Raw genomic sequence first — 12,076 nt, forward strand, 5'->3', positions numbered from 1 at the left:
GGTTTTGAGTTGGAAAATAGCTGTATAACCTCTATTCCACACAAGCAGGTAAGTGCTATTGTTGCCAATTATTCTGCTTAAATGAGTCTTCAGACTGCAAAAATATTCTTTAAATTATTGTGTGGGTGAAAGGTACTCCTTTGCAAATAAAATCTATGTGAGTATTTGGTAAAGTCAACAGGATTTGATCAAGCTCACAGCTTAAATATGTGGTTACTGTACTGGAAATTTCAAAGGAAGGTTGTAAGTTCACTGAAGGGTACTCTAGTATGTGACAAGGTGCGAGTGTTTTTGTGGCTGAAGGGATACAGTTGCATATTTAGTCATAATCGACCCTCCTTCTCCAAACAAGCCAAAACCAGTCATGGCAAAAAAGCCAAAGCTGTGAAACAACAGAACCTTTCTACTGCTGCTGGAAAATACTCATTTGGAACTACTTCTGATGAGTAAGTTTAGCATTGTAAATAGACATGCACTAACCAATTACAGTATAACAAAAAAGTAACTTGCAGACATGTGTAGTACTTTCCATAAGATATGTCTTAGCTGTATTAGTTACGGACAGATTCCTCTATATCTATCTATCTAAATATCTTTGTTCTAGTACTTTATTATAGACAGCATATGTTTTTGTGGAGATTTATATCCTAATTATAATGGGATGGCTTTAAAAAACAATTGGTACATTGTTTTCATCTTTGTTACAAAAAAAAAAATCCTGAGTACTTTTGTTTATATGATGAAAGAAAGTAAGTGAAGCATGGGAGAATGGGGATGATGTCAAAAGTTATTTATGAAAAATAGGTATGTTTGTAAACTTACAAATACTTTTTCAAAGTTTCTCCTACTGTTGCCTGTTAGCATGTTCAGTGCAAAAAGGGTTATGTCGGTTGGAAACAGTGATTTATTGTTCATGAAACATGATCTAGTGGTTGGTGAAAATAACGGAATAAAAAAGAGGTCTTTCTAAGCTTTAAAATGTATTATTCAAAAACTTTTATCTTATGCAGTGTAAGTTTGAAGGTTTTTCCAAGGTGTCTTAAAGCCAGTCTGAGTCTTTCTATTGGGCTTTGATTTAGATCCTTGACAAGATGTATGAACTGTCTTGTATCCAAGGTCAGTAATACAAATCAGTTTTTGTATCAGTATAAATAAGAAAACATCAAAAACTTAACAAAAGCAATGGCCTATGCAGGAGTTTCCTCAGCTTTACGCATTGTTTGTGACTTCCTGAATTAATTTCATAGAATAGGTGTATGTACATGTATACATATATGTATTCTATGTTAGGTGTATTGACCTTTATGACATTCTAAAAGACACGTATTAATTAACAAACAGCCCAAAATCTGACAATTTCATAAAATACTGAGAAAATTCAGCTGCTTGGCAAAAGCCCTATTCAACTGGTGATGTTCAAAGAAAGGTAGACAGTTCAATCCAAATACAGTTATTACAGGTCAGCATTGATATGAGCCACAATAGAATAGCATCCTTGATGTAAATTATCTTTTATAGATTCAAGCATGTATGCATAGCAGGAGGGGAAAAAAAAATGGATAGCCAAAAGGATGAAATTTTCTGTTAAACATGACATGTTAAAAATTTCATAAATCAGATTTTCTTTCCTTTGCAGTTGTTCCATGTCTTGTGTTTCTTGATAGAACTTATAAGGGCAAAATGATTTCTGAAATACAGAAGAACATCAGAATGTAATGCACTGTGTGAATTTGCATGTGCAAATGATCGCTGTAAAAGTCAAATATTCTGATAGTCATATAGAGCTCTCAGGTAATAGTCATACTAATGAATATAGTTCATTAATTAATTTTTCATAACTACAAATAAATTCTTTAAGTTAGTAAATCCTTGCATTTATGATAGCTTGGTACAGAAGTGTTTTTATACAGGATTTTAAAACTTACAGCTGAAGATTAATACTTGAACCCAAATGCATTGAAGATAGGGTCATGTTCGTATTACCTCCAATATATCATGTACAGCAGTGGTTAAATGGTGAATTGCATGTCAGTCACAGCACATTGCTCAGGACTTCAGTTCACTGGTTCTGTGTGCCCTTAGCAGTTTCAGCAAACAAAGTGTCATCAGGAAATCTGTAGTTCTATGCAATGAAGATTACGAAAAAAGACCACACAGTATACAAACTGACTCAAGAATTAAAACAGTGATTTGCTATGTTGTTTATTCTGGAACTATTTTGTTAGACATGGTGCCAGCAAGTGTTATTGCAATAAATAATGGAGACGGCACAACCTATAGTGTAAGCAGACTCCTTGAAACCTTTAATGATTTTTGGTGAATCATGTGATAAGGAGAAAACATGAAATATGGGGTCGTTTTGCTCATTCTGGGAAAATTGCTATTTTTTTTTTTGCCTCTTTAAACAAACTTTAAGAATTATTAGAACGTTTGAACTTATGAAGAGTTCATAAATCATGAAGAGTTATGCTGTCAGCCACATAATAGACAATGCAATTCTTAACATGTGGCAACTTTGTTACAGATTCTGTTATTCAGCACCATTTCTGGTCAGCAGATGAAACTTGTTCCTGAAGTAACAATTTCAGTCCAACTGTGACAATTTTAAAATGGTGAGCAGGTGGAGATATAAAAATGGAGGGCAGAAAGGAAAAGGAAATTGGAAATGATGAGCCAAGTCAGGTTAACCTTTGATGGAGGAAGAAAGGAAGATGGCATGAAATAGAGAGGTTTGGGAAGAGATGTAGTTTGGAAGCCACAAATACCACAGGATCACAGAATTTTTGAGGTTCTGTGAAGGCACCACAAAGGGACATCTGGAAATTGACAAGGCCACCCCTACAGGTCAGAGTAGAGTCAGCTAGAGCAGGATGCTCAGTATCTTTTACAGCTGAGTTTTTAACAGCTTCACAACTTTTGCTGGGCAGCTATTCTAGTGTCTGACCACCCTCAAAGTAGAGTAAGGAATTTTTTATTTAAGTGAGAACTAAGAAACTATAAGAAAAAATACAAATAAGTTCAAAGAAAAGAACTAAAACAATAATGAGTAAAATTTGCTCAAATCATTAAATTTTGCTAATGCATGGCTTTCATATGTTTGCACTGGTTTCCAGTCAGGCAAATAACATTGAATTTATGTAACATGCACTACTGTTATGAAATGTATTTTACATGCTATTAAAAAATTAAAGTTAAAAAAAAAAAACAAATGGCTGGGAACTGACTGAAGTGCAAAACTTGTTCTCTTGCATTCTAAAGTCTTGTTTCTTTATGTGTTTCTGTTGAAACAGGTGGCAACTTCTGAGTTTTTGTTTCAGAGCTGGTTTATTCTTTTTAGGTATACCTCATGCCCTGTTATATACTGTCTTTCTCCTAGGATGGTTACCCTAAGGCTAGTGAGCCCTCTAACTTCAAACCTTGGCAGATGGAGCTCATTTAGCTCTGTAAGGCCACCCATCTATGAGAAGGATATTCTAATCAAACCTACGACCTGAGGGCTTTGTTGTCACCGTCCAAGTTCACTAGGCTCTGGCAGATAAACCTCCTATGTAAAGGGTGGGACCAGTTCTGTGCAAGCTGTGTCTCACCTAAAACTTCCACTGTGCAGGCCCAAAGGGTTTACTCACACCTGCAAAGGTCTGCAGCGACAGGCAAGAGATGAAAGGGCAAGTGATAAGGTGCACTGGAAGCCGCAGACCCAACCCTGCATGCAGGCAGTTCAGGACACTGGTCGCTCAAGATTGACTCAGGAGATGATAGTCTTGCTCAGCAACATCCTGAATGACGAAGCAGCCTTTTTTCAAGGAGTCCCACATTGGCCTTTTTAGTCATCAGCACGCTTGTAGTAAGCATGGGTAAAGACATTCCCAAATCTTTGTTTGCGAAGTCAAGCCATCATCATCATCATATACTTTATTCTTTGTTTATTGGGCCTTTTCTAATACCTCCATAGTACATTTTGTCACCCTTCCAATCTTTAACTGTCCTTCTGTGGGGTGACTGAAGAGTTTACAGATACTGGGAGTAAAAGCTAATGCAGATCTTTTACCCTAACATCAGCTTACACTGGAGCTGAAATTGATCTGCAGATATGTAAGGAGTGGTGAATAATGTGTTGTACAGTATTCAGGATGTCTTACGCCATTACTGAGATGGAGAATTCAGCTTTAAATTGAAAGGGTGTTCTAACAAAAGTAACTCAACTGAGCTGCTTGGGCTTTTCATCTGTGCTTTTCGTTTTGTTGAATATATGAAAGAGAAAGGCAGAGGTTATGAAACGTGATATTCATTGAGAGCCTAGGTGTAATTTCTTTGACCAACTATAAACATATATATTGATGCTAATTGCACTGCCTTTTCTTTCCTGTGAGAGGAAATCGTGTCAATGAAGTTTAGGGCACATTTCATCTTATTCTAAACATCTATATAAATAAGATGAGTCGTGAAAACCTGAAAAAAAAAAGTATAAAGCAATGCCTGTGATGGCTAGATGAGCTATGACTGGTACCTATAGTTAGCTGAGACAAATTCCAACCTCAGTTACCAAATTGCCCTTTCCTTCAATGTGTTAAATTTTTTTTCCATATGTGTTGATTATTTTGAACTGAATCAGAAGTTCCTCTATAAGAATTTGATGTTCAGTGTTCAAAATAGGAATTGTATTAATTAATTTGGAATGATTGCGTAACAAATTACACTAGTTTTCTATGTCAAGTGGAAATTTTAATAGGCTTTTGAATAGTTTATAGATTTTCCACTGATGAGAACTTTCTTTGTTTGTTCTTTTAAAAAGCATGAACCTTTTTCTTGTCTATTTTTTTTTAGGCATGGAAAGAAAATTACTGCTTAATAAAGGTAGACTGCTGGAGTACATATGGTTTACTATTAAAATACATTATATTCAACTGTAGGTGTTAAACTGAACACTTCCTATTAGACCAGTGTGTTTCTCTCAGGTCCCTAGTAAGGAGTCCATGGACTCTTCGGTAGTAGTCAGTGTGTGCTGCTTTATTTAGGATTCAAAACTTCTGCTCTAAATTGCAGGAAAAAGGTTTTAAATGCATTGCTCAAATGAAAACTTGTTTATAGGAATCTTTTTAGAAGGTGACATATATTGACTGCTACTACAACAGTTTTATTTAAAATATGAAGAAATATTCTCTGAATATTTTTCTATTAATATATTTCTGTGTGTTTGCAATATTTGCCCTTCTCTGTTAACAACAGGTAATTAAATGTTGTCTTCTCCAATATCATGGATTAGCACACCTTGCTGGCTATGTTTTATCTCTTAGATTGTCAAAGCCATGTGTACATTAGCTCTGTACATATATGTATTTGTGCAGTTCGTGGTTCAGCTTCAGAACCTGTAACTGAAAGGAAGTCCCTTTTGAAAATTAAAATTAGTTTCCTGTTATCTCTGCTTTCCTTTTATTTCCACTTCCATTTTATCTCCCTTACATTCAGGTTTTGAGCTTTGATTTATCTATTTGTTTATCTATTTATTTGCTATAAGCATGCATTTTGTTAATGGCTAGGCTTTACGTTGTATGAGGGCTTCTGTATACTTAGTTACTGTATTATTTCTGTTGTTGCTTGGTATAGCTGTATTATTTTATCATCCACTCTTATTTTGTTTAATCCTTTGACCTTAATAACAAACCACCTTAACTTTCCCTTTCTTCAGGAAAGCTGATGAAGATATGCTGCTGTATACATTAACATATAGCTAATTAAAAGTGACACTGCCTGTTTATTACCATTTTTATAGATAGCAGATTTTCTTGTAATCATTTGTAACTAAAAGAAATTCTGTTTCTAACCACGATACAAATGTCAACTATATTTAAAATTCAAAATAGTATTTAATAGTATTAGAAGTCTGCTAATGGATGCAGAAACAATTTGCTGTATGATCCTAGTGTGCAATTTGTTGGTACAGTTTAGGCTGTGGATACCCTTGTATATATAATTATTGTACTAAGGGCGTTTAAGAAGAAAACTGAGAGCAGTCTATTTTTATAATTCAGATGTTGTTTCTTTTCCATATGCTTTGTTACATCATAAAGTGTGATTTTATTTTGGCAAGTGATTTCTTCAGATCATTTTGGCATTGCTTAGGGCACAGCAGAATTAACAGACTAATTCTGGGTATAGGTTTGTGACATTCTGGATGTAAATGGATTTCCTTTACACATCAAAACAGAACAATGACCTTGAAGCTTGGATTTGTTAGGATTTTTATTTCACATTAACTCGTCTGAGATATTCTGGGTGGACCATTCCAAAATAGCAAGTGTGAAATAGTTCCTCAGTAATTAGCACAACACATGGATTTCAGAGCCAGCTATAGGACTTCATGGCTTACTTCCCAATTACCCCATTCTGAAAGTTCAACTTTTCTAACTTAATTTAATGAAAAACCTGTAAAAGAAACTATAATCTGAAAAAGAATGTTCTCATTTTATGATTCTTTTCTCATTTGCTTGGAAATTGGAGATTACCGATTCACAGTTATCCACTCTCTTAATCACATGCTTGGGAAATTCAGCCCAAACCAATAAAATTTAACCGTGCGACAAAATCTTTCACTTTAAATCATCTATGCTTTGACTTTTCTGTACTTCAGACAATCTGTGGCTAACAGCAGCACAAAATGTTATCAGCATTCCACAGACTGTTGTACCAATTTTGCATTAGAGCTCAATGGTAATTTGGAAGACAATAGCTTCTCTTTTGATCTCTATGTAGAACTAGGGGTTTTTCTTTCTTTCAGAGTGCAGCTAAATGGCGATATAAAAATTACAGTAATTTATGTGTGCTTCAATTGATCATGAATGTTCAGTAAAATCCTTCTTTGCTTGCATCTACGTATGCTGAAAGCACCGTCATATGAACACCATGTGTTTCCTATGCACCCAGCTGCTTTTGATTGGGATTGCCTTGACAACAATTTTATGCTTGAATAATCCTGCAGATAGAAAATGCTGTCAGTCACAACATCTGATCAGCCTATTGAATCAGTGTGGAAGTCCAATACAAACAGTGGTATTGTTTCTAGGTCTAAAAAGCATTTTCTTTTGAAATATTAAATACAATCTTTCATAGTATCTCAAGGAGATACCAGCTTGGTTGCTGCATCCCCATAGTTGTAACTGCTAGCAACTTTGGGAATAATCTGTTTATCAGATACTCATTTAAAAGTTATTCTCCAGTATTGCTCTAAAAACTGGATCAAGCACTATAGCATCTATCTGCTTAATGACTCATCCTTCGTGGTGTGTTTTGTTGCTACGTTGGGGATGGCATTGGTGCTAGCTAATAGGATGGGTTTGAAGGCTCCACAATTCCTAGCCACTGGAATTTAAAAAAAAAACAAAACATAGTATTGCAGTCCTTGATCCTTTTTCAAGTTTTTACTGTAAAAAGCATCAGTCTCAGAAGTTTGTTACTATTGTAAAATAGTTTATTTTGTCAGTTTATGGGCTAATATGGAATGCAAGAAAAACTTCTTTATCCAGTGCTCTCAGATAGGTAGTCAGGTTTTGTGAATCTGGAATTTTTTAAATGAGGAGGCAACATAAAAGTATGTAGGTCTTCATTTCAGTGATCCATGTTTCTTCAAGCTGACATCATATTGTCTGGACAGTGTAGAAATAGGTAGTAGTTGTTATCTATTTGAGTATTGGTTTATCTTTGTGTGGGACATTTCTAAGGCAAAGGCAACTTCGCCTCCAAAGATGCTTTACAGCTTGCTTAGATTATTTTCTTTTGTTGTTCATGTCATGTTCTTGGCATGCCTAAACTAAGAAAGGAGGAGAGTGTTAAGAATGTGAGTAAATTTACTGTGCCCTTACAGTACCATTCAGAGTCATGTAAAGACAACTGGAGCTGGAACAGTTGTAGTAATGAACATAAGGGTATCTGCTTTACCCAGACCATGGCATTGGCCATTCATGTTACAAGAACTCAGCATAACAGAAATAATGATTTCTATAAACTATCCCACTTACATCTAGTAAGTGTTCTCAGAAACAGGTCAAAACTATTTACTATTCAAAACTACTGTAAGAATGTTAAGAACAATTTTACTTTGCAAGTTATATTTATTCTATCTTCCATTTGGTATTACACATTTTTCAACAATGTATTTGAAGTATTAGAGAACAGTGATTTCTTTCCTTAGCTGGAGAAGTCTCATAGATTAAATTCTTTGGTACTATGTCATTCCTTTGCTAAAGTATGCCTTCCACTTACTATATTAATGGAGTTAGGCTTTGCAAATATTCATTTTGTGTTTGTTCCCAGTCAAACAAAGATAAAACAAACTATAATATCAGGCAGGACCAAATACTTTCTCAGTTCCCACCATTGTCCCCCTTCTTACACCTAAAAAAGAAAATAATAATTAAAAAAAAAAATCTGTTGTGTTTTTTAAGGTTTGCTGGCACTGCAGGTGTCCCATAAATAAGCCTAAACTCATCTTAACCTTAGTAAGGTATTTTCAGACCAGCAAACATCAAGTTATTGTGAGACAAGACATAGCTGTGACTGTAGTATCTGTTTGAGGACAAAAGTAAACATGCGATTGGGCTTCATGCACTTGAATTCTGTGCTTCTTAGACTTTAGTTTTCATGTACTAAATGGCTTGCTTCAGGTAATTTAGGCAGGCCACACCTATAACTTCACAATAGGTATGCTAGGAGTCTCAAAATCCATATAGTTTTTCAAATATTGTGAAGAGTTATTCTGTATTTATAATTTAACTTTTGTGCATTCTGTACTCCATCATGATACATGAAATAGCAGTCTTCCAGTATTAAAACTCTCGTTTTATGGAACTACTATCAAAGGAGCTAGAACAGTATATGTAAATTCAGAATATTATAGGACACAAATGAATACAAGATTAAATATCATCATGGGAATTAAAAAGGCAGTTTGAAGAGTAACAGTAACCATGAAAATGTGTCTGATAGATTTGATTTGAGAAGGGAAAAAAACAGCTTACTTATGTAAACTTGATTATAATGTTGATGTTTAAATGCTTTCCATGCTAATGGTATCATTAAGTGTATTTAGCCACAAGTACGAAATTAGACCTCAGATCAGGAAAAGTTGCCTTTTTAAAAAAAAGAAAAGCAGATAAAGACTTTTATGGATAAACTGCTCTGGTGTTCTGTATTTTGTAGACACTGTAGAAAATCCAGAGGATTAGAAGAAACTTAATGTTGTGTCAGTATTCACAAAAGGTAAACAGGATGAAATAAGTATTTGTAGGTCTATCAGCTTGACACCAGCCTTGGGAAAGATAAAGCAACAGCTGACAAGGGACCCGAATACTGAAGTAAATATACAGTTGTATAATGACAATGAATATGAATTGATAGAAAGTTAGACTTTCCCACCTAGAATTGCTTTTATGAGATTACATATTTGATTGTTAAAGGACAAGTATGCTAATGCTTTGTGTTTGCACAGCTCTAGAATGTGGAGAAGTTAAAAATTTTCTAAGCTATTGGAATGATACAGAATTAATATGGAACATATTAAGTGGATTTACGCCTGCTAATTGTAGGCCTTGGCAATGTCATGTATAAATATTCCAGTGAAATCCTTCTGGAGTAGTGTCTTAACTTCAGTCAAATCCTACATCATCGGTTGCCTGCAAAGAATTGTAAATTCTTTGTGAATTGTAAATTGAACAAAAGCTGGAGTTCCAGGCAAATAATAAACATGAGCTGGAGATTCATTGACTCAAATGTTTTTAATACAACAAATTTGTTGTTCTTGGGAGAGAATAATAATTCATTGAAAAGTTAGGGGACTACATGTAAGGATGAAGATTACTTGGGAGTACATGGTTAAATATCAGGACAAGGAACTAATGATATTTCCAGAAAGCCTTGTGAAAAAGTTGTTTTTTTTTTTTAAGGATAGTGGAGGAATGTAAAGAGTTTTGTTTCTTTTAGTACTTTAAATTAACTCTATTATCTATTTTATTTTCAAAGAATATAATAAAATTGAGTGGAAACTTAGGGAAGATCTAATACAAATTTAGGAAGTGCTTAATAGCAAAAAACCAAATGGGATAGATGCATTCTAGTTCATTATTTACTTTATCAAAGGGAACATGAGCAGTATTTTGATTACAGTCTATAAAATTTGCATTAAAACAACAATCTAATGGTAAAACAACAGCTAGGAGTTGGGAGGTGTAGCAATAACCAAAGTTTGCAAGTTGAAAATAGCTTCATTCCACAGTCAAGACAAAACATGTTTACACTGAGAAGGTTTATAATATATACAAATTCTCATGTGGGATTCTTATAATCATTTGACAAAATCTATTGATTTAACTCAGGAATTAATAATGGAATTCCTCTGGACAATGTTCAGTATTACGTCAGAGAAAACTGTGGACATACTGTATTTTTTTGGCTTCAAATACATATTTTTTCTTCCTGATTCCTCCCAGAAAAATGCCTGGAGACTGCAGAACTTGTGTATTATACATTTGAGGTTTTCTTTAATAAAGTCCTTTATGTGGCAAGTTTAATTAAGTACTTAAATATGAGAGCAGTTCTTTGATTTCAAACAACATGCATTTTCAAAGCTGATTCTTGAAGTAGGTCCTACGTAGGTCATAATACTTTATCTTACTGTGTTTTGTGCAGGACTGGACAAGTAAATAGTGCCTGATTAAATGAAGCCCTAGAAAATTGCAATTGCTGGTATAGATTTGTCTGGATATACAAAGGTTTTATGGCACAAAGCTGCCTATACTCAGTCTCAGTGTCCTTAATTATGTCACAAAACTGACCCCAGATAATTAAAGATGGTTTATTTCTATGGAAAAGTAACTTCTTTCTATCATTATACCTGCTGTAGTATTTTTATTCTCTGTCACTACGAGAATTTGAATTCAGTGAGAATTAAAATTCATGTTTTAATTCCCATTTTGTATACTTTCAGCCATTATTTCTACTTCTTTCAATCAGAATATGGTAGTTTCTGCTTGCATGGTCCACCTCTGATTAGTTTTAAGCCCTACAGTAAACATTTTAGAAGATTCTGAAGGATCTGCTTATTGAATCTAGTAGATCTGTACTAATTAAAGGATAGACAGTAGCAGTACTTTTAGTAACCCATGTTTTCAGCTGAGCATTACACAGAATGCAAATTTTAAAAATTGGACTTTTTTTATCACACTTTTCAGTTATCTCATTTCTGCTTGCACACAGCCATTTTCTTACATTAGAGCACTCCAATGTACTTTGTAGTTCATTCACCTTATCAGAGGAGTCCTGAGACAGCTGCCATGCAGTTTTAATCCGTTCTTTAGCTACATTTTACTTTCTGCTATTCCTGGTTCATTTTCTGCTCTGCTGATTTAATAGCTGCATGTGTCTAGCATCATTTTAGCAGATCCGTGCGAAAGTTGCTTCAACATATTACCCACTTTAGCCATCTAGTCAAATTTGCTTGTGGTACTTGCCCTTAATAAACAGACATTTCTCAGTAGGAAAAGATGGTTACTTTTTTCCTGTTTTCAAGTATAAGGAAATATATCAGCAGCCATTAATGGCAATACAAAGGGAGCCTGAAATACGTTGCAGACCTTGCCTAACAACCTCATCATGCTTTTCCTGCACATGCTTCCTAGTTGTTAGTTCCTTCTTACAGCTCCAGACACCAGGCAAGGGCAATGGTTTGGAGAAGGGTTAGTGTGTTATCTCCCTCATAGAGTATGACTAGTGTAAGTGAGCTTCAGCAGCACAGTGTAATAGATCATTAGTTTGGGGGGACACCTCTAATGTGTGTGCATGCATAGGAGTGACAATGCTCACAGTGCCTTTGAGCATGCTACTTTGTGAAAACTTCTGTACAAAATCAATAGCATGGATGGCAATATCTCACAATGTGAATCAGCTCTTTTATTTCAAACTGATAAGAGCTGGAAACTTTTAACGCAATAACAATTGCCTTTGTGGCAATAAGCTTATGACTTACATTTCCCTCATGAAAATACAAAGACACTAATCCATCTACAAGAATATTTTCTGGAAACACAAG

The 12,076-nt window shown here is 34.7% G+C and overlaps 1 protein-coding gene across 1 annotated transcript in view; it reads left to right on the top strand.

The window, feature by feature from the left end:
* The window catches only part of ZNF385D (zinc finger protein 385D), a 420,486-nt gene that overhangs the window by 358,077 nt on the left and 50,333 nt on the right, over positions 1–12,076 (top strand). The window lies entirely within an intron of this gene.

The sequence above is a fragment of the Melopsittacus undulatus genome, chromosome 1, assembly GCF_012275295.1.
Source record: "Melopsittacus undulatus isolate bMelUnd1 chromosome 1, bMelUnd1.mat.Z, whole genome shotgun sequence".
NCBI lineage: Eukaryota > Metazoa > Chordata > Aves > Psittaciformes > Psittaculidae > Melopsittacus > Melopsittacus undulatus.